Source organism: Tauraco erythrolophus, chromosome 4 (assembly GCF_009769465.1).
Source record: "Tauraco erythrolophus isolate bTauEry1 chromosome 4, bTauEry1.pri, whole genome shotgun sequence".
Taxonomy (NCBI): Eukaryota; Metazoa; Chordata; class Aves; order Musophagiformes; family Musophagidae; genus Tauraco; species Tauraco erythrolophus.
Genome location: NC_141468.1, coordinates 4,010,917 through 4,034,937, shown reverse-complemented (window position 1 = coordinate 4,034,937; position 24,021 = coordinate 4,010,917). Strand labels below are relative to the sequence as shown.

The following is a 24,021-nucleotide window of genomic DNA, read 5'->3' as shown; positions in this document are numbered from 1 at the left end:
TGGAAGTGTTCAAGACCAGGTTGGATGAGGCTTTGAGCAACCTGGTGTAGTGGGGGGTGTCCCTGCCCACGGCAGGGGAGTTGGAACTAGATGATCTCTGAGGTCCCTTCCAACCCTAACCATTCCAGGATTCTATTCTATGATTAACAACCTCTCAGGCCCTGGCAACCCCCCCAAAAAGTGGTGAGTTGAAGATAATCTTTCTGTACTCTCCACACTGCAGGACTACCCGCTGTTTCTGGGGACTGAGGTATACTCGAACTGACGTTCATTCCATGCTTCCCCATCACTTCTGTCCACCCCGTGCCCCTTGCCACTCAGAGGGAATGCTGCAAACTAAATTAGTTCAATAAGCCATTTCTATGCATAGTACTGTTGCAAATTACATATCCATTGCAGTGTCTTCAAATGAATCTGAGGATAGATTTGACTCACTTAGCAAAATCTGACTCATGCTTCTAGAGTACGGAAAAAACAGTTTGCAGAGTCGACTCCTGTAGGCTGTAAACTCTTGAATCTCACTGTAGTTTTATTTAAGCAACAGCCATATTACCAGACCTCTGGTGTCCGATGCATGGTGAGCGCTGGCGCAGAAAACAGGGAGAAAACACCAAGCACAAAGTGAGTTAAAATCGTTGCCTTTTGCTAAGACAGAAGCACATGGCATACACGCTTTTTTAAGGACGAAGCTAAACACATTTTTAAAAAAGGTATGTTTCATTTTGCTAGAGATAAGTTTCACACTCAAAGTCAGACTAAGAAATCAAGTCAATATTAGATGTTTGCTTAGCCAACTTAGCTTCTGGATACAATGGCCAAACTTCCCTATTATGCAAGTTTTAGAAGATTATAGCTCCTTTGATGTCTGAGGAACTACTTACCTGCTGTGAATCTGGATGGGCTCCTGGGAAGTTATACTATGTGTACACAAGAACCACCAAACCTGTTCAAACTGATTACATGAAGGGAAAGTTCTCCTCTTTATTCCTTTTACTGGTTCTCTTGGGTTATCGTCTAGGTTCCCTTCTGATGGCATTTACACACACAGAGCAACTGTGCAAATACTGGAGCTCCAACAGCCAACAAAAAACTATGTAAATCTTTTGCATTTTCAAAGATACACTTCCCTAGTGGATGGAATTCCATTTAACAGCAGCTCATTCAAAATGACACAGATGATTTGCAATGTCTGCATAAGCATCACATCCACTCTAAGGACATACTCAAAGGCCACTACAGCATGAGCTGCTTCTGAGAAAGTTACCTTCACGTTTCCTCTGAAAGCAGCAACTACTTAAGTAAACGAAGTATGATTTTACTTGAAATTATTTTCACTGAACTGCTAATTGGTGATTCATTGTAAACTCACCACCTCGAAATGCTTCACAATGCAAAGAATCTTCCAAGGAGGCAGATTCATTTATTGAAGAGGACTAAGAGAGAAAACATGTTCAAGATCAGTCTGATCTGTCTGAAGTGCTAAGACAACTGGTTCCGTTGTGCCAGTGGATTTGAGGAGTTTTCCATCAGATGAAGAAGTCCAGAAAATGTCAATATTGTTCAACAGCAGTACTGTATCTTGAGAATGCAAGTTCAGCTTCCTTCTAGCCCTTCCACGGCCCAAGGGAGGAAGAGTGGTGCTAAGAAGATTCCTGGATCCAGCTTGCAAACTCACTCAGAACACTAGTTATTAGCCAAACCCCTTCATCAGCTCTTTGGCTACCTGCAGAGGCTAAAGAGAAAATCCAGCCAGACTCCTCCCGTGAGCGCACAGACAAACACCAAGCAGCAACAGTCAGGAGCTGCAGTAAAGCAAATTCTCATTAGACCTAAGGAAAAAAAAAAATCACTATGAAAACACTGGAAAACAGGAAGAGAAAGGCTATCAACCCTCTGTTCTTGGAGATTTTCAATTAGTAAAGGCCTTTAGCAGCTCAATCGAACTTTCAAGTCAGTCTTACTTTGAGCAGAAGGTCGAACTGGACTGCATGAAGAGTCAAGCCCAGTTTAGCACTAGTATGATTTAACAAGACAACGCAGCCTGCTCCAGTGCCATGCTCTGCTTGTGAGACACCCGTGAAACAGCAGCACGGCCACGTCCTGACTGAGCATCAAGCACGGCTGTGTAGATGGAGTGCACTTACACATTGTCCCCAAGACCTAAAGGTTCCTCCCAGCTTGTACCTCCCCACTGACTGCCACTACCTCAGCACTTGGCCCTGCCAAAAAAGGTGGGAGATCCGGTTCCTACATGGTTTGGATTTCCCTCAGGTAAGCCATTCTCGGAAACCAGAAAACATTTGGCAGCTACTTGATCAGAAGGAGTTGCTGTTACATGAGACTTGTGGATAGGGAACATAAGGTCCCTGCCAGCTAACTCACCTACCTGAACAACGACACGCATCAGGCAATCCTTCACTTCAGCTGAAGAACATCCTTCCAAGAGGATTTTCTTGCATAGAAACACCACCTCCCTTCTCACCAAATCATCTCTAGTAGTTAATAAAATTAGTCAACAATTTCCCAGAAGTCACAAACTAGAGCCACTCAAAAACTCCCAAATGTAACAATTTTTACACTGCGAAACACCGATTGCATGGAAATGTGCTGATTTCATCAAAATGCTCTATAAAAGGCAGTTAAGATTGGCCGGCAGGCCAGTCTGTCCAGCTTCCTGCCAGGCTGCCTGCCAGCCCCAGGGTGGGTACTCCAAGCTCCCTAATTCAAAAAATAAAAATCAGATACGAGAAGGCTGCCACAGGATGAGGATTCTGCTTCCTGTAGCTAATTAAAATAAATCCTGTATAGGTGTGTGTGTCATGAAGGACAGGGATGCCTCCGCTATGACACAGCAAGAATGGCTTCTGAACAACAGAAAAAGTTTAAGAAAATGTGTCGTATTTCAAAAGACAGATGCCATCACTAGCAGCACAGGAAGGAGAGGATGAGGCATCTCTGCACAAATCTGTGAGAGGGAAGACAATAGCAAAGAAATCCAAACGGCAAGGCGACAAATCCGAGGTGGGGAATCCCCGTCTTATCCCTTCTGCAGTATGGATGCAGCTCTTGCATTTAATTAAAATAAATTACAGCTAGCTTGTATACATACTGCAGGGCTTTTAACACCCCTGAACTGAGACGCTGCGACGCTCGGTAGCCATCCTTGGGGAGCACACTCTCAGCTTCCAGACATGGAATACAGATGCTCTGTCACAGTACAGTCGCAGCAAGGCTGACGGATCAACGCAGAACAAAAAGCCCACAGAGTTCTGCTTTTATACCATCTACTTCCTCAGCTCCGTGTGTGGGATTCTTGCCAGGACACTGGTAACGTTCACAGAGGATGCAAAGCTGCACATCAGTGTGTCAGGCTGCTTCTCAGCAAGGATGTTTCCCTGGATAGTCATTTCTTCTAAGCGGTGGTGATTTAACTCCACTGAACTAAACTATTTCTGCAACACTTGGCTGCGCCAGATGGATGCATGCTCCTGGTTAACCACTGCACCCACATAGTTTAATGCCTGCCTGAATTCACCTCTTGCATTCAGGACAGAGCAGCATCTCAGCACGAGAACACCCCTCTGCACAGAGATTCATGCCACACGACACCCGGGTGAACGGTCCATCGCTGCTGGGTAACGATGGTGTGGTAGGGGTGCATCAGCCCCGACGATGGTGCAGAGGGCATTAACAGCCTGACAGTGTGCTTTCTGGTGATACAAACGGAGCTTCTACCATCACCAGGCTGCAGGTCAGCCACCCAGCCATGATGCTGCCAGCTCTAGCTGACTGATGCGTAAGATCAGCCGATATTAATGTAAAGCATTCATGTCAATGTAAAGCAGTCTACAACGGTCTGTTATGCCAGGATGTTTTGAAGCTCCAGCCTGCTAAGAAAAATGAACAAGGAAATTAATTCTTGCCAGACCATGTCCCTAATAGAACTAGAAACACAATGTACCCAGTAGTACTCTCAATGTGAAGCTGTTCAGTGGATGTTCGGACAACAGAAAGGATAGGTGAAATTCTACCTAAAGCAGCTGCAGAATATCAGTTGATCAATACCAGTGGGGGGAAAAAAAATGAATCTGTTTATTCTTGTCTTTGGGAAGGCATAAGAGAGGAGGAACAGGATCTTAAGCAAGCTTATAGAAGTCCATAATAATACTAATTCGAGATTTTATTTTAAAGTGCTCTACCTACAGCAAATAAAACTACCTATCTCATACAGGAGGAATGAAGCAGGAAAATGCAAAGTAACTTGTCCAAGCTTACGCAACTGATGAGAAATACAAAGAGAATACAGGTCTCCAGACTCCATGTCTGTGTCCTATTACTGACCTATTTAGAAAAAAAAACACAAATTATTTTGCACTACCAAGGTTTCCACATAGTTTTAAGTGTTAATTCTGAGCTCCATCTGCATAGATTTTTTTCTGATGTGACTTCATCTCACCCATTATCTCCTTCTCTATACACAAAAAATACAAAAGAGATTCAGTATTTCGTAACCAAGAAAAGAGAAAAAAAATGAAGTCCTGAAGTTTAATCTAAAGGTAAATTCTTTTTCATATGGACATACTGAGTACAGGCTTGAACTAGCACTCAGTCTTGATCTTATGAGGAGAGAAAATACTGCTTGTAAACTGTAGGAAAACAAAAAGTATTACGATGCTACTAAATGTATATTTAAGATGTTCCCATTTCCTGCACTAATATGATGTACAGTGTATTTTATGTATTATCTGTTCATCTGTATACAGACTTCAATGCAGGCAGACACGAAACAAACAAAAATTAAAATGCTGACAAACCCACCACATAATGTTACACTTTTGGAGGGAATTATAAGGATGAAAACAATTTTTAAGAGCATCCTTTTAATAAGAAATTCACTTTTCTTACACATGCATTCTGTAGCTTAGACGCAGACAGCTCTGCACGTAAAGTAGAGCAGTGGGCAGTCAGCGTGGCACAGTGGGATCCAGAGACATGAGCCAGCTCCTTTAGGAGCTGGATTGGGTATCGGAAGTAGCACGTGCACCATCTGCACTGTGCTTTGCTCAGACCTGGCTTTCCGACCACACTAAATAGATCAGGCAGAGCCCAACACACTGAAGAGCTCATGGTACAGATTGTGGTGCCTTTGCTGGCCACAGAGCTTTTGGAAATGTCCTGGAGTTCTGGTCCCTGCTCTGCTGTACACCTGTCGCAGTACCGTTAAGTCGTAAGTGCTCTGTCTAAAGCTCATCTCCTCCATCATCAAAGTTAGGGTAACAATCTCCAGAATTTCTTAAAGTAAGCTGGGATTTGGGTAGTAGTTTGTACACAAGGCAACATTAAATACTTCATTTCCAAAGCCATCCGGGGTATTTAAACTCTTACGTTACCCTGAATGTACCAATACACATCACACATCTAACTCATAAAATAGATGAGAAATCTCTGTGATTATCTGTGACAGATACATCCACCAAGATGTGAACTTCCTCTCTGCATCCTCTGTTCCACCTTGTCATGTCACTGGGAGGTTAGGTCCATATGGAGAAAACCACCTGTCTCAGACAAGCTCAGTCTCTTCCAGAGCTCGCCACATCCAGAAGGATGGTAAGACACTGCAGATGGTGGAATAACAGTGGAATAAACCCAGAGGACCATCCACATGGCAATCACCCTACCCAAAAGGGCAACAGGTCTCTTCCTGGAAGGCTGACAAAGCTGGTTGTCGTTTTACAGCCTGAGCAGCTAAGTCTCGTCCTCCTAGCCAGTGAGCTAAGGAGGATGTTTACGGAAGAACGGGCATGTTTCGTGACAACACAGCAGCTGGGATGAAAGGAGAAAAAGGGAAGAAGTATTTCTTCTACAGAAGACAAGACAGACTTCCATCTCACAGATGTTCGTTACTTCACGTATCTGTAATGATTTCATGTTTTACAGAAAAAGAATTCTTGTTTCTTCTTTTCATATAAAGTTGTATTTTTCCCCCACCATCTTCCTGCAAGAGACTAAACCCCAAAGCAAATGAAAAACTGTGTGATATAGAATCATAGAATGGTTAGAGTTGGAAGGGACCTCAAAGATTATGTAGTTCCAACCCCCCTGCCATGGGCAGGGACACCCTCCACTACACCAGGTTGCCCAAAGCCTCATCCAACCTGGCCTTGAACACTTCCAGGGATGGGGCATCCACAGCTTCTCTGGGCAACCTGTTGCAGTGCCTCACCACCCTCAATGTAAAAAATTTCTTCCTTATATCTAATCGAAATCTCCCCTCTTTCAGTTGAAATCCATTGCCCCTTGTCCTATCACTACACACCCTCGTCAAAAGTCCCTCTCCAGCTTTCCTGTAGGCCCCCTTTAGGTACTGGAAAGCTGCAATAAGATCCCCCCGGAGCCTTCTCTTCTCCAGGCTGAACAGCCCCAACTCTCTCAGCCTGTCTCCATAGCAGAGGTGCTCCAGCCCTCGGATCATCTTCGTGGCCTCCTCTGGACTCGCTCCAGTATCTCCATGTCCTATGAACATAAAACTGCAAGCTCAAGAAGGCTGAAGCAGCAATTTCCGAGCTGGAAACAAACAGGTTGTACTGCCTCCATCCCTCAGAGAGTAAATGTTAGGAGCCATGATTTATCTCTGGCTTACACACAGGCGGGACTCGACCACTAAGACTACTCACAAACACTCGGTGTCTTTGCAGGTGAAAATGGGCTGTGATGGAACAGTTCACAGCAACATCAGAGAAATTTTTTACTAGCTAAGGGTCAAGGCTCTTCAACAGATTTAGCAAGCCACATTAATAAACGTGTTAATAAACGTGTCAGTACTGTTCTATATCAATGTGAATAAATAACGTTGACAGTGGGCTATATGAAACAGTTGTGAGTCATATAGAGCCTTTAGGATACGGGCTCCCACCCCTGAGCTATAGAAACCAGCCTCAGTTAGAAGAAAAAGAAAATCAAAATCAAGTCTAATAATGATTTGCTAGTCTCAGAGTTTCATGTTAAGAAAAAGCACTATCAACGTACAAATATTTATATAATCAAGATGATGTTTTTTCACTGAGCGTTTCCACAGAAAGATGTTTAAAAAGACCAGTACCCCATCCTCTGCCTGATGCTCACTCTTTCCAGCACCAAGACACAAACATGGCTGCAGCATGCACCAGGAGGAACACTGTCATTAAGATCCTGTATTTCTCCATCACTCTGTGTGTCTCTGTGTGCTGATGTAAGTGCTCGAGAGAATTGAGGAAGACATCAGAGCAGCACCCATGCAAGCTGCACACCTAACTGATCTCTGAATTTACATTTCCAGCTTGCAGATCAGTGAAAGGTGAATTTCTAGGCAAACTCCAGATCTCAGATATCTACAAAGATCTGAGAGCAAGTGCTTTTATCTTCTTTTTGAGCAAGAAATTAAAAGGAAAAAAAAAAATGAGAAGGTTTTGCTACTAAGTGTCTTCCAATTTCTAACATTAGAAAACTTCGGAAAAATGCAGTTTTGTAGTATCAGACAGGCTCTGATTAACAGAGAGAGCACAGGTGAGGAAGAGTCAGGAACATGCTATTTACCACTTCGATTGGGAATGTGTAAGCCTGCTCTTGCAAACACAGGTGCGTATATTCCAGGTTGAATACATCACCTCTTTTTTTTACAGTTGCAAAAAAGTTAGTTTTACCAGCTGTACTACTATGGGGAAGAGAGAAAAAGAAGATAGAAAAGTCCTGCTCCCTGGGGCTTCCTGTACCCTGGAATGTGGCTGCAGACAGCAAATCCAAAACTGACTCAGCCTGTCCTTTAGCCCAACGAAGTGCAGTGAGCAGGAGCAGAGAGCTCCTGTTCACGTGGCACATGAGGAGTGCTCCCACCAAGTGCACAGAAAAACTTCTCAGTGTTAATGGTGGTGCCAGAATTTTGTACATGAAGCCACCATACCCCAGACCCAACTCAAAATGGAAATGTGGTAACTAGTCTTAGCACACTCCTTTCTCCACAAAGCACACATTAAACTTACAGGTACTTTTGTATCTGACAAAAATTAGAAGTGCTCTTTTAAAAATAAGTTGTGTTTTTATGTTTCTAAGTCATCTAGAAGACAGCATCGTCAAACACAGAGTTTCTTTTTGAATGCTCACTGCCTGTGTTAATGGCTACTTCATGCACATCCAACACCACTGACCCCTTTGTGGTTTGTCTCCTTTCCCGTACTACGTGCTAGTGGACCTTCCCAGAAGAAGACAGATACCTGAAGATGAAAATAGCTTTCTTTACTGTTGCTGGCTGTACTTTTCTCTTCAAACTTTACTCGTCATTCGCCTCCCTAAGCTACCAGACTGAATGACAACATGCTCCACGGCACCTGCTTGCTCACACATGTGCAAGGAGTGAGCTGTCTCATGAGGTCAGATATTAGGCTTTTACTTCTGAAGAGTCAAAATATTAATCTGTGTCATTGTGTTTAAAGTCTGTAGTAGGTATGGTGCCCTCACTTCACAGGCAAGAGTGACCAACGTGACTGATGAAGCAGCTTTGTGGAAGGTATACGAGTCAGCAAACTTCAGCTGCCAATAAAAAACTTCTCATCATCTGATCCATTTATTGGACCTCCCTACATCTTCACGCAACCAACAATTCAAACAGGACTATAGCAGCAAAGACTTCTACCAACCCTAAAAACATCTGTGTGCATACACACTCACCTAAAATGGTCCTCAATACTACTGTTTCTTCTGTAAGACATTATCTGGAATAAATATGCTGACATGACACAACGTACTCTTGTCGAGATCCTACAAAGCAGAAGTAATCTTTGAGCCCACCTTTTAAGTGCAGATGTTATTTTTTTATCATGACTAGCAGTATCTATGTATATAACAAAAGCTATTTTGGATCATTTTGAAGGACAATGTTGAAAACCCTAAGGCTTATACCTTGCAGTAAAAGCACCTGATGAAAACGCACAGTTTAAATGGAAGTATCTGCCTGGCAGGCGAGGCCAGTAAGAATACAAAGTTCTCTTTTCCAAAACAAAGGCAAGAGCAGATTTAATACACAAATCTTGCTATAAACCCTGGGGGAACTGCAAAGCCTTACTTCTTATCCTGAGGTATTTAAAGAGGATCAAGCATCTCATATCCCAAAGCTTGAGTATTTCAAGGAAATGCCCATGGAGGAACCAACCAGAGAACTTACTGCTTCTCTCTCAGTGCAGAGCAACCTATAAGACGATTCCAGTATCTCACGTCCAACTAGGAAAACATCAAAGAAAGAAAACAACAGTATTTCAGAAAGTTACAAATGTTAGGATCAAGGAATTCTGTATCTCTTGGTATAACCTGGTGTTTTTACTTGGAGCTCCAGATGTGCGTAAGAGTTCTAGCAAACACATGCATCCATTTTCTTTGCGCACTTGGTGTTCCAGATGAACTACCTAACGGATTGTCTTGGAAATCTAACACACGGAACTTCTTATTACAGGCTCTTGGCAGAATTCCTTTCTTACCTGCTCTCAGTAAGTAATGTCCCATTTTAACAGCTTTTTCCAGAAAGCCACATGGAATGTGGCCACCCTCCAGAGCTCAATAGAGTAGGTAGAACAACTTAATCATCCTTGCATGCCTGACCATTTATTAAATTGTAATCTACCTCAAGGACTGCATTCATTCATTCTGAATTTTTCGTGCACGTACTGCTGCAGTTTCTGAAAGGTGCTCTGATGACAAACCCAAAGAAGCACATGCTGGCAACACAACAGACCACATACTGCAGTAGCTCACTGTTGCTACAGTTTACATACATCATGAGAACTCAACGACTACGAATGACACTCAATGCGTAGAAGAAAGATGTTACAAAACCATCCTGGATAAATCTCTTCTTATGGTACCATCATTTATGCCAAAAAGCCTACTGTGCACACCACACCATCCCCTAGTCTCATGTGCAAACGGACAGGGAAATTAAAGAAATTGATAACTTCATTACTGTTTTCGATACGAATTTTGAGACCGACTTTTTTAAACTGAAGAGCTGTATCACAGCATGCCACAGCTTTTATTCTTGACCTGGCTAGGCACTTCTCAATGTAGTTTAGCACAACATTCTAACAGAAAACTTATCAAGATTGAAATCAGGATAGCAAGGAGCACTGGACACTAGCAGTTTGCCAGAACAAACACTGACGATTTCATTTATTATCACTTCCAGCACTGACTACATGTATTGCAGGAAAAACGTTGACCTGGTTAAGGACTTTTCCATTTCTAACTATGATCTCTCAGGGAATGTGCTAAGGAAACAATTGTCCTACTGAATCATTTCAAGAATTTTACAGCCAGTTAAGATTTATTACAGTAAAACAGGTCTTAGAAGCAAGAATAAGTGAAGAGACTCAATAGTTATTAAATCAGTGTGGAAAACATGATGCTGAAGGAATTGCATATGCCTGACACATGTTCTACCACTTTTTTTTTTTTTTTTTAAATAGAAAGTGTCTATAAAAAGCAAGTCTGTGGAATTACTTAAACTTTTCAGACAAAAAACAGATACAGGTATAAATTAAAATGACGTTCAAATAAGTAATAGAAAAATGATAAATAAAGCACCACACAAAAGCTGTTTGACGAACTGGAGTCATCAATAATTTCAAAACCCACGCGTCAAAAACATACTCATCCCTTAGCAAGTAAGCTGAGACACACTTTGCAGACTTACAGATATTTTAAAGTTGAGTCAACAATGCATAGAAAACCTCACACAATCTTTTAATGAGTCCACTTGTTAGCCAGCGTGAAACCAAATTCAGAATAATCTCAGGAATTGCGATGTAGATGTTGTTAACACACAGCACATGCTCTGTTCAAGACAGTTAAAAAGCAGCTGTCTTTAAAATTTGCCATTGTCTACTACAAGTGAATCAGAAAGATGAGCTGTAAGGCTTGCTATCTAAAATACCACGGAAAAACATCCTGCTTTCTTGACCAAAACGGGAAAAACTCCTGCGCTAAACCATAAACACATACAGTACTCACGTAAATGGTTTTAATATATTCAAAAATAGTCAGCCAAAAATACAGCAGCCTTAAAGTAAGGTTAAAACTATTTTTTACGCCAACTGATATTACAGAGAATACTAACAAGCTTTGGAACCCAAAAACTCTTTCCAGCCCTTCTTGCATTCCTGTAGGGTGGTCTGATTCTTCAAATTCTATCAGAAACACTGTAAGAAGAGATAAAGCCTTTCCCTACAAACCTCTCCACATCCTTGGACCATCACTGCTACAACAACAGTAATAATGCAATTACAGGACACAATCTTGAACTCCTTTACGCCTTGACCCAACCATGAGAAAGGGAGAGAAATGACCCACCTAATGCAACTCATCCTGAACCACATGGCTTGAAGTCAGGTAGCTCAGAACAGCTCTACAAACTGCATCTGCTACACCCCCAGGCCAAGAAATGAGGGAAAACTAATTGCCTTCTTAATTAAATGGATGTCTTATAGAACAAACGTTCTCTAGTCTTACAGAAGAGGGAAATGACCATTCTCCTTTGACTTACTTTTTGGATTGTCCTGGTTTGCTTGTACAACTCAGTCATCATTTCTTCTGCAATACAAAAAAGAAAAGGAAAATTCTGTTAAAAGAAAGTATTTGCTTGAACTGAAGTTTCTTATTATATTGTTAATTAATGTTTGAAGCTTACTGTTTGCTTTTAGTCAGCACTGGAAAATATTTCCATCGTTCATTTCTGTTTCTCCGATTGGATTGCCAGAACGTTTCTGTTACACGGAACTGCTCTATCAAGATGGAAGGGGGGAGACTGCCTCGTGACTTAACATTGAAGAACTAGAAATAAATTTCAAGTCCTATTGCAAGTTTGCCAAACAGATTCTTCTTAGCCATAGAGAAAGTGAAAAAATGTAAAGAAAGATGTAATTTCTCTCAGATAGCTACGTAGTGTCTTGTTAGACTCCGTGACTGTTTCTTGTTGGCTCCAGCACCTACTTCAGAAAAGTGATGACCTTCCCTTGCTCTTGGGTTTTATCTGCTAGCCTTACATTTCAGGCACCCTAAGACACCTCGATGGCCACTGAATATGAACGGGTTGGTCATTACGTCCTGCTCTGTGCTTTGGGTTTAAAGCTGTAAAAACAGAGAAAGTATATCCATACCTCACTGGGAATTCATCAATGTTTTAAATTAATTTAAATTCATCAATGTTTTAAAAGCAATTTGGAACATTAAAACAAAAGAAGCAAGAAACAAAAAAAAAGAAAAAAACCCAACCCACAAAACAAAAAAATATCTACTAAGTAGAGTTGAGAGCATTGTCCTTAAAAAGAATGCTCTAATGCTACATTCTCTATTTAGCCACATAATTAGTAAACCTTTAGCAGAAGCAGCAAAAAATTCCTCATCCCCTTACTATGCCAAGTAGCGACCTGGAAGAACTACTCAATCCTCCATAAAGAACTGGTATGCTCCAGATAATGGAATAACTAAGTAACAGGGGATGTACTGGAAAACAAAGCACAGAGACATCTCATCACTCAAGGTTAGCACTGTTCTGCTGAAAATGGTAATTTTCAAGAAAAAGACAGAAGGAGGAGGGCAGCAGTCAGAAAGAATCCTGACTCTGGCTACGATCTGCAGCCAGGAAAGGATAACAAATGCCAACGTGGATTTGCTAACCTCCTTAACTTCCCTTTCCAACAAGCTAGAGAGCTGTGGGATATAGAGAAGGTACAGCAATCACCATGGCCACCTGAGGATGTTCGTTTTCCTGCCATGTCACATTGTTTTCTCTTAAATCAATAAAGGAAGTATGGTCCTCATAAACACGCTGTAGAACAGGATGGAAAAACACATCCAAAGAATAAAACGATTAATTGCTCCCAATAGTGACCACACATTGATCTTAGCATGTGGTATCCAACCTCCAGCATCAGAAAAACACCAGTGCATTCAGAAGGAAACAGAGTATTTCAGTAATTTATCAGACAACTATACATAAGAAGTAGTGTTTTCTGGATCTTAATCAACTTCTAAAATCTCAATATGAAATAAATATATCTATCATTAGGGGGTATGAAATAATCTAACTCCTTCAAAAGAGACACTGTTAAACTTCAAGCTATTTAATTTAGCAAAACAAAAATAAAAGCTTTATGAAGTATGTTTTTCACTAATGACCTGGCTACTATTTTTGTTATGATTGCCTCTAAAATGCACAGCCAATATTTGTGGTTTTAAAAAAATGACATTTCTTTTCTCAAAATGTTGTTGTGAAGGAAAAAAAAAAAACAATCCAGAAAAAATTAAACTCAGAGTACAATCAAATATACAAAGGAAAACCACACGAGTACAGATTTCATCATACTCTTCCAGATTTTAAATAGATCAACACATTTTGGAGATGGGTGTGATTTTATGCTAGCTATGCCCCTTTAAAATTGGCAACTACATTTAATTCAGTGGTTTCTTATTCCAAATTCCAAACTCCAGTTGAAAATAGATCTCACAATGGAGTCCTACAGCTGAATATACTCTAGGGGAAAATTATTTCCTTTAATTTATTCCAAAATCATTTGCATGACAGTGTATCATTAGTATATACAAAAAAATGTGTTATACCAACAGAGGAAAAATTCTGTGCAAACAGTTAAAGAAACTCACATCCCACCAGTGAGATGAGCTTGACATTTCAAGCACAAACCTGTTTTGATTCTTTAAAACAAACAAACAAACAAACTAAAACCCCACCCAAACCAACAGAGCTGTTAGTAGTCCAGAGATAGTAATTTGTTTAGATACCATGTGATCTTAACAAAAAACATAAATATGATTTCTTGCATACCAGTTTATCTCCTAAATGGCTGAAAAGTCACGTGGACAATGTAACGTATACTAAAAATAACTGATGTAACACAACTCTTTCAGACTCAAGTACAAAGAAAGTACAAACAACATTAATTTGTTATTAATGATTAATAACAAAGAAAGAAAGAGGAAAGGAAACACATTCTCATTTTATAACTCCATCATCAACCTTGTTGTCCTGGAAACAATTCTTCTACAAGAGAAGTACTTAACTACTGAAACATCTTCTGTTTTTTTTTCCTTCTCCCCCCCTTCTCTGCAGTGCTCTCACTGATACCAGCCAGTAACAAATCTTTCCCATAAAACGGCACAGAAATTGCATCTCTTCTCTCGGAAGAAAACATATCGTTCCATTTGAGTCTGCAGCACTTACAGGAACATCAGGTTTGCATGAAGCCTTTGGAAGGGATGATAATTTTGTTGCTGCTGTTGTTAAAATGACCTACTAACTGAACCTTTCATTTTAGGAATATATAAACAGTAACTGTCGATTTGACAGCATTTTTTTTTTCATTTTTCCACGGGAGCAGAGTGAGAAGTCTCAGGCTATGGTCCATAGACACAAAAACACACAGCATGCTCTGTCGAAACGGCTCAGCCCCCACTCGTAGGTGGTAAGCAGGCCTCAACACAAACACACTGGAGCCCTGTACATAAATATATTTGCTGTATGACTTCCTCTCTCGACACACAGGCTATTCCCTCATCTACCACGAGCTTCTTTCGTCCATGGAACTCCTCAAGAAAAACTGAGGACCCAGCTCTACCCTCAGTATAATTAGTTCCCAACAACTCCATCAATGAAATGCTTGCTGCTTCCCCAAACACCACCACAGAAGTCAGCTTGAGCATCCTGCTCACCTCGTTTTACTAGAAGCTGAAAAGGCTGATGCCATCCCTGCCCACTGGCAGCCACCTGCCTGTAGGAAACCTTATCCACACATGCAGGACAGAAACTGCACAGTTCTCGTAGTGGAGGGTGTTCCTGCCCACACCAGGGGGGCTGGAACTGGATGGTCTTTGAGGTCCCTTCCAAGCCAACGGTTCTATGATTCTATGAAACACTGAGCTTAACTGACAGCTATGCCAACCAACACGTATGCCTCTTACTGCTGAATATGACTGAATTCCTTGTTTCAACTCCAGGACGAACACCATACAGATTGATTCCTAGGAAAACAAACAGGAGAAATACTTCTGCCGAAGAATGAACATAAACCAGTAAACCTGCAGAGTGAATTCAGTCTTACTCAGGTATCTAAGTATTCAGGTGAGAGTCTTTTCTTGCACCTGAATACCTCTATGGGAGTGCAAAAAAGTCACTAACGACACACACACACTAAGAAAACCACCACTCAAAACAAAAAAAAAAAAAAATCAAAGAAAGAAAAAAACATCCCGATTTCTAGCTTTATGGTTAGTGTACATGTTTGGAAGGGAACAGAACTTTCAAATCCAGTTCTTGGCAATGTGTACTGCATTGCTGGCCACAAACGAGCAAAAAAAATCCCACCAGTCTTAAGAGCAGAACTTTGTCTCGTTCCCAAAAGAAAGCCCTACATACCAAACTGTGTAACCCAGTTGGTACCAGAAATTTTAGCAGCTCTTTAGAGCAACAGCTACATAACACAAACCACGTTAGAGACTGTTCTCCAGCCCACAGGTTAGCCACAGCAGGTACAGGATAGATCCCAGAACAGCACAGCTGCAGCACAGCTGCCTGTCCAAAACAATCTCTGCACCATGCTCATCTCTGGATGATGCCCAAGCACTGTCTGCAAGAGTGCTGGTCAGCACAGGCTAACATCATGCCAGGGACTGTGCTACCAGTTTAACATGATGAATTATACAATGTTCCAGTACCCAGAGATATCCATGCCCTTCCCTGCTTAGTCTGGAATTGTTCTTCTTGAAACAGTTCTCTCTGTGCTTCTACTAGAAAAGAAAACATCATAGAATCACAGAATGGTTTGGGTTGGAAGGGACCTCAAAGATCATCTAGTTCCAACCCCCCTGACATGGGCAGGGACACCCTCCACTACACCAGGTTGCTCAAAGCCTCATCCAACCTGGCCTTGAAGACATATACAAAGTCAAACATAACTTTTACATGAAATAAAAGCTGGTTTTCAAAATAAAATCTACCTGGAAAACAGCAGGTTTGTTTCAGGATCTTTCACTCCACATCTGCCCTCACATTGATCTTTTTCCTCTACAGTCTATAACTGCATCAGCTGCAGCAATATGGCCTTCAACCCACAATAAACACCACTATAGCTTCTTAAACACTTACGAATTCTTACTTTTTAAACCATCACTGGTTTGAGTAAATTTTGCCTCTGACCTCCCACTCAGCCTATCCATGCATACTGGTTTTGAGTAAAATGCCAGAGCCTGTACTGCTTTCGGAAAGGAGGATCACAATACGCTCCATTTTCAAACAAGAGCTGCTAATTACCAAAATTATTCCCCCAGCAAGTCCAAAGGGGTTTTGGTTCCTTCAGAAGACCCGTAATTAAATACAATTATGCTCAGTGGTTCATTCAGTGTGGTATCTCATATTTAATGCCACTCTTTGGTAAGGAGGCGTGCATTTTCCCTTGACTTCCTCCAGCCTCCAATGTATATATAAGGCCTTTTCATGTTAGTTATCCATCTTTTTGTACTTTACATTTTATATAAACCCTATCTGATATGCTTTTATGTTAGTTTTGAACCGTGTGTCCTTGTTTCTACTTTTCCAATGACTTATTTAACATATGAACAGGATGCACAGCTTTGTTTTTCCTTTTCTCTTGTGCTTTTTTATTCTAGACACTTTGTTAGCTCTCAGGTCCCCAGGTATACTCTTACTTCTTGGAGTATCTCCTCAACAGATCGCATGCTTGGTGGGTAAAATTTGAAATCCTGATTAAGTACGATCTGGAGTTGCTACCAATTCACCACCACCACTAACAAATCTAAAATCTCAACCTCACGGAGTCCTGAACTGCCTCTGCAAAATTACGGAATCATCGAATGGTTTGGGTTGGAAGGGACCTCAAAGATCATCTAGTTCCAAACCCTCCTGCCATAGGCAGGGACACCGTCCACTACACCAGGTTGCTCAAAGCCTCATCCAGCCTGGCCTTGAACACTTCCAGGGATGGGGCAGCCACAACTTCTCTGGGCAACCTGGTCCAGTGCCTCACCACCCTCAGAGGGAAAAGTTTCTTCCTTAGATGTAGTCAAAATCTCCCCTCTCTCAGTTTAAAGCCACTGTCCCTTGTCCTGTCACTACTGCCCTCGTCAAAAGTCTTTCTCCAACTTTCTTGTAGGTCTCCCCGGAGCCTTCTCTTCTCCAGGCTAAACGACCTCAACTCTGTCAGCCTGTCTGCACAGGCTATGAAACGTGTACCAGCAAAACCCATCACACAACAAGGATCCTCCACTAAGGACCCAGTTCCCTAAGCAGCATTCACTGCACGGGCTCAGTCATCGTTACAAGTCTGTGTCATCAGCAGGCAGTCAACATCTACAAAAGTCCATCTTAACACTTCAAAAATTCAGAGTTTTCAACATCCTGTCCCTCATACCACGCACAATAAAATTCAACAGTGGAGACAGAGAGGAGGAAGATATTTGGAAACTTGGTATATGCATGTAAATTTAAGATTATGAAAAGCAGCAGCACTGTTGCATGTGTTACAAACACTGAATTTTGTCAAATGATTTCAAGTAAATGTATTTTTTTTCCCCATCTCAGCACTAGAAATTCCCTCTGTGCAATATAAATCCTTATATTCTGCACTTGCTAGTTCGAAACAAGACCAGCTTTATCAGCCATTTAAGAGTGTTTAGAGCCTTCCTCTGCAGAAGTACCCTGTATCTCAGGCTGGAAAAACACTTGTTCTCCAGATTTTTTTCTTTTTATTTCAGGCAAAAATTGCAAACCATAGCAAAGTGCTTGCCTTCTGCTGCCACTGAATACCAGCTGATGCACAAGTAAAACAGAAAAAGGCTGAAATCACAATTTTAAAACAGTTCCTTTTTTTTTAATCTATGATTTTTAGAGCTGAGTATATTACGGGCGGGAAATTGAGGCAGAGAGTGATGCAACCACCACCACCACCAAGTAGGGCAGCGGCGTCGACAGAATTAAAAAAACCTCTAAAACTTGGAGGACAGTGTGAAAACATAATAATGCTGTTCTACCCTCCATACAAACTAAAAAACAAAACCAAAGCACAACTAAACAAAACCCTCTGATGATTATTTTTATTTTCAGCTCGTAACGCTACAAAACACATAATAAAGTTGACACGAGTAACTTCTAAAACATTTACTAATCACTTGAGGTTATTTTTCATTTTACCAATTCGCTGTAATGTCCACATCTGATGTCCACATCAAATTATACCAGTTTTTTCCAGAGAGATATTTCCAGTGAAGTCAGTGAGGAATCAACAAGGCCAGGACTAACATATAAATAGAAATCAGAAAATAGTATTTCCGTAAGAAACCACTCAGGTTTATTGGATTAACAGGCACTTACAAGTGACTCATGCTGACAGAGCCTGTAGTAATCCCATCTATTGGTGATAAATTCAAAGGAAATCTTAAATTTAGAAATCACCTCTGGATTCTCGCACAGTTGCTTTTATTATGTGAAACCACATTAGCTGTTCTCTCCAAATGAGAGGACAAATAAATTACAAGCTGAATTTTAGTAATTTTTTTTATACCATGAGTGCAGTATGTTCTGATCAGCAGTAGCTGCCACACTGAGCACAATCACAGCAGCATCAGAGAGTCCTGAGTGAAGTGCTACGTGGAACACGGCAGTTTTCCTGTCCCATGATCCTGCACATACATGTTGCACCAAAAAGAGTGGGAAGAAGAAAAGCCATTAAGCCACCTCACTGTACTTTCCTTGGGAAAAAAATAAGGTAGATTGTTAGATTTACAATGGCAATCATCTTGATTTCTTCTGCCTGTACAATGGTTTTGATTTCCAATGTGGCGTTTCTTGGGGAAATATGACTCGTCGCTGGGGGATATTACTAAATCTTAATATACACTGAGGTCTTCTGGCACAGACAACTAAAGATATCAATGCTCTACTGAAATCCTGAAGGATGCATTCACAGCTCTCACACCTCCTTTAAAACAGGGCAGCAAGCAGGAAGGCTGCCATTGCTATGTAGCTTATTTCTATAAATATTCCTTCGCAGCAATTAAAGAATTTGTTCTTTGACACAATACCTCTTAATATTGCCATAAATAACACATTTTTTTCACGACTTGTTATTAAATATTGCATATGAAAAGAAAGTTGCAAATTTAAGCAGAGGTGACACCGGCCAGAGTGTGAGGTCATGCACTAGAGACCTGGAGTCGAACTTTATCACCAGTAAAACCTGTAATCAAATACTACCTTTCCATAAGTATATCTGAAAGCCACCTATCTTCTGCCATCCTTAAAGCAAAGACACCGATCTATATGCAGAGCTGTAAATCACTGAGTTTACAGATGAAAACTCGTATGTAAGAACCAGCTGTCCACCACCGAGGCCGACAAAGCTTAACCAAACGCAGACTTCAAGGTTGAAGTGACTGTTTTTATTTAGAGAACTGCTGGGCAGCTCTCACCTTTATCACCTAGTTAAGTTAGATCAAAGACAACAGTACATACGAAGTACAGCATCAGCAGGAGGCTTGGATCCTCTCTTAAAAAAATGACCATTAACGGCTACTCTACAATCCTAAAAAGCAGGATGTTACAGCCTTCGTGCAACTAAATTAGAGGGATCTATGTTGAAGCTAAAAATCAGAGTGGAAACTAGGCGTATTTGTTTCATCACTATAAAGATATTCCCTCAGAGTGCCCCAGAACAGCATAAGACTTAAAAAAGCTTCACAGAATCCCAGAATGTCAGGGATTGGAAGGGACCTCAAAGGATCATCTAGTCCAATCCCCCTGCCGGAGCAGGACCACCTAGATCAGATCACACACGAACGCGTCCAGGCGGGTTTGGAACACCTCCAGAGAAGGAGACTCCACAACCTCCCTGGGCAGCCTGTTCCAGTGTTCTGTCACCCTTACTGGGAAGAAGTTCTTCCTCATGTTTAAGTGGAACCTCCTGTGTTCCAGATTTTCCCCTTGTCCTATCATTGGATGTCAGTGAGAAGAGCCTGGCTCCACCCTCGTGACAGTCGCCCTTTCCATATTTATAAACATTAACACATTCTGCATCTGCTGTGAATTTGGTTATGGCCACCTTGTCCAAGGACACTCAGAACAAAGGTCAAAAATTTCCTAGTAGTCAAAAAATGTTGATTATATGGAATGGTTTTAACGCACCGCAACCCATGGAATATCAGACAGGAAGGGACGCGGATCCTACCGTGAAGGGGTGCACGAGAGATGACAATCGAAACAGCAAAGTGCAAGGGGGCAACACAAGAGTCAATCTGTTTGAAAGACAAGGTCGGGAAACGCCATTTTCTATTGCAACGAATTGGGTTTTGGAAGCACGACCTCCCTGCCCTTTGTGCATGTTTCGGATTTTGTTTTTTGAGAAATTCTAGCCTCTACATTGCAGTAAAACGCTGTAAAATTTTCAAATCGTAGATTTTGTGCTAACCCTAATTCGCAATCATTCTGGTCTTGCAACCATGGTGTGAAATTTACTGAGCTAGACAGCTGGGAAGGGGTGGGTGTGAGGAGTGGGGGTGGTGGTGTGGGGGTTTTTTTTATTATTATTATTGTACTTCTGGTGTTCAACCCTTCAGAAGTCTGTAAGGATGAAGAAGACCCTTTTACTTACAGATATTTGGTCAGATTCTAAAAGCATCTGTACCTTCATTTGCAATGAATGAATTCATCTCCCTTCAAATTTCTTTGGGTGACCAAAATATATATAGATTTACAGCCTCTAGCCCTGAGTAAGATAAAAAGTTTTGCTGCTCAGAAAATTGTTTTGTCCATGAAAGGCTCTCTGTAATTATTTTTATCTCTTCAAAACCCTTTTAAAGACACTTACTGAGAAATGCTTTATAACGAAACCTATAAAGAAAATTCCCTGAGCTCACAGTACTATTACAAAATTAAACCTTAACTGAAGTTCTAGGAAAGATCATCAGTTTTTCATGTAAACCTGTGGTGAGTTTTGACTGAAGCCCTCAACCCTACCTACCCATGCCAGAACTTCGTACTTCACTTCCGATCCCGAACCAGTCATAACAGCAAGATGGTTTTGCTTTGTAATTTTCAGGTTTCAAACCCAGCACTAAGCATAATTCTGGATGGTGCAACTTGGCTGTGGACTGAAAAAAGAAAAAAAAAAAACAAAACCCAACTTTGAGACAGTCTACGAAACTTAGTCTGCTTTTGCTACCTAAACAGGCACAGGCACAGCCCTTCATCAGACAGAGACCAATGCATGTTGTCGTCGTGTTTCATCATGTTTCATCAGTTCATGTGCTCTTGAGACATGCTGGACTGTCATCACGCGGTGTGCAAATTTACACAGAATCATTTAGGCTGGAAAAGACCCTTAAGATCGAGTCCAACCATTAAACACTGCCAAGTCCACCACTAAACCATGTCCCTAAGTGTCACATCTACATGTCTTATATACCTCCAGGGATGGTGACTCAACCGCTTCCCTGAGCAGCCTGTTCCAATGCTTGACAACCCTTTTGGAGAAGAAATTTTTCCTCGTATCCAATCTAAACCTCCTGTGGTGCAACTTGAGGCCATTTCTTCTCGTAACTTGAGAGAAGAGACCAATATAACCTATTTACAACTGTTTTATAACAAGAGTACATGAGAAAGTCAAGCTCAAGCTCAATTTCTTACGCAACTATTGGTCAACTTTTTATCCCATGCCCCTCCAAATCTTCTACTCTTAAAAATACTTTAAAGATCACTACCCCACACAAATACCAAGAACTCTGAAAAGCAACACTGGGCTGTTTCATGGATCATCTCCCAAGGTAAGATGTCCAAAAGCACATGACGTCACTGGGTTTCAGCCTCCATAATATTTTCTTTAGACAGGTACAAGTTGCCTCAGTGAGAAAACATTATCTTGCGCGTGTCCCATTGAGAAGATTAATCTGTTCAACACCTGATGATTCACTCACCCACATGTGAAAAGTCCACATGAAAATGACTCATTCCATCCGTAAGAATAATCACCTGGGATACCAAAGTCCCCTCATCTTTTCCAGAGCTGGTAACTGCTTTCTTACGCAGAGCAAGTGGATGGCAGGCTTTCCTATTACGGCATGGGTGTCACGAAGGAACAACAGATATGAGACTGGATTCTGGTAATTTTATAAACAATCTAGGTAACAAAAATACTTGAGAGCAAGTTTGCAGATAACTAAAGTATTGGCAGCAGAAATTACACCACTCCATAACGACCTGAAGGTTGAAGACAACAACTGGGTTTAATCATAACGAATCAAAGTTGTCCATGTTCGAAGAAGGAACGCAGGCTACTCCTCCATGACTTGGACACTTTCTACCCAGGAAAGGGCTCTGAAGCAATTGTACTGAATCACCTCGGTATGGACTGCCAGTGCAGGGCAAAGGCGTGTTAAGAGCTTGGCTGACGACATCATCTTTTACCATTTATGAAACAAATCAAGCGAAATTCTAAGCTAGAACTTCATGTCCAGTTCTGATAGCCACACCACAAAGATGCTGAAGTACTGACAAGTGTTGAAAGACAGACCTCAGAAAAGCCAGTCTGGCTGGGACAGAGATTTCATGGTGCTAGGTCAAAGGTCTCCTTTATTAAGGAGAAGATCACAGATCTCCACCTTCTCAAGATGAGCACGTGGCCTTATTTTTATAGGTACTTCATGAATATGACAAGCTACAAACAACCCTGCAATCCTTGGAGACAAAGACACAGCAAGAAACTACAGCTGGAAGTCAAACAAGCTCCAATTTGAAATATCTGGTCACTTTTTAGCACTAGGATTGTTAAATATTTACCACTATTTGGTGTGTTAGGACTGGAGAGCTTTCTAACAGCACTTTAAAATGCACTTCTGCGGAAAACTCTCATCTTATTACATACAAAGCCAAGACTTTGTTTGCTTGGTACAGAGACACAAATCTAAAAAATTATTAAAAGCTAGCTATGAAATCCTAAGACAATTATTGAAGTTAATTTTAATGTTTAATTTTATTGTTACTGCTATGTAATGCTTACTCCTGCATGCTACCTGAAGAATTGTGCTTTTTTTGACTTGAAAGAAGCATTTTAAAGATGGTTTTCCCCTCAGTAAACTTATCTGCAAAAATACAAGCATGGGAAATACCTGATCTACTTTTTCTCTGCCACCTCATTACTTCAAAAAGTAGCATGAAAGCTAAAGGCAGAAAAGAAAGAAAATACAAGACCTTGATCTAAAGGAGAAAAAGATAGTAACTCAAATTGTGTATTATTAGAATATGATGAGAATTTATGTAAAAAGAGGACATTAGTTTAGTCAAAAGAGCAATTAACAGAAGTGAGTAAAGACAAACTTGCTGCTTTCATGACAGCTCCCTCTTTCCAGCCCTCCTCTCATCCAAACACTTTTTATTGCCATCCCTTCTGTCACTCCAGAACCTGAATTTTTGACTGGAGATAGTACTTGGAGGAATGAAAGCAGACAGTACACGGAGTTCAGTAATTCCGTAGAAGACAAAACTTCTAGAAGCACATACTCCACCTCCATGGCCGGTTGGGTCAGCGTGCACAGAGCCCATCAGTAACACCTTGCATGGAGCATAGGGAGAGGAAAAGGGAACAAAAAGAATGGAACAATCAACATCACAAACGTGTCCTGATAAATGAGTATCACCAGAAGAAACACTGTAGGAAAGGAAGAGTGTTTCTTGACACGGATATAAGTTCTGAACTTTAAAGCTGAGATACAAGAGAATCAAAATGAAAAGCAAGCACTGGTTTATATTCGACCCTTAATCTATACTGAAAAATATTATTCTAGAAACTGCACTGTAAACAGGATGTCTAACAGTATTTATTGAAAACTCACAAGATGTTCTTCAGGAACTAAAGAGAAAATAACGTCTTGTAGGTATCCAATCTTAAAATATTTATTAGCGTTTATTTCATGCTAGGTCCTAAA

General features: G+C 41.0%; 1 long non-coding RNA gene across 3 annotated transcripts in view; it reads right to left on the bottom strand.

The window, feature by feature from the left end:
• LOC147528812 (uncharacterized) overlaps positions 1–24,021 on the bottom strand; it is a 95,604-nt gene that overhangs the window by 47,950 nt on the left and 23,633 nt on the right. For all 3 annotated transcript variants that reach the window (XR_015222109.1, XR_015222110.1, XR_015222108.1), the window contains exon 3: positions 11,564–11,610. This is a non-coding gene — a long non-coding RNA (uncharacterized LOC147528812). The remainder of the gene's footprint in view (positions 1–11,563; positions 11,611–24,021) is intronic.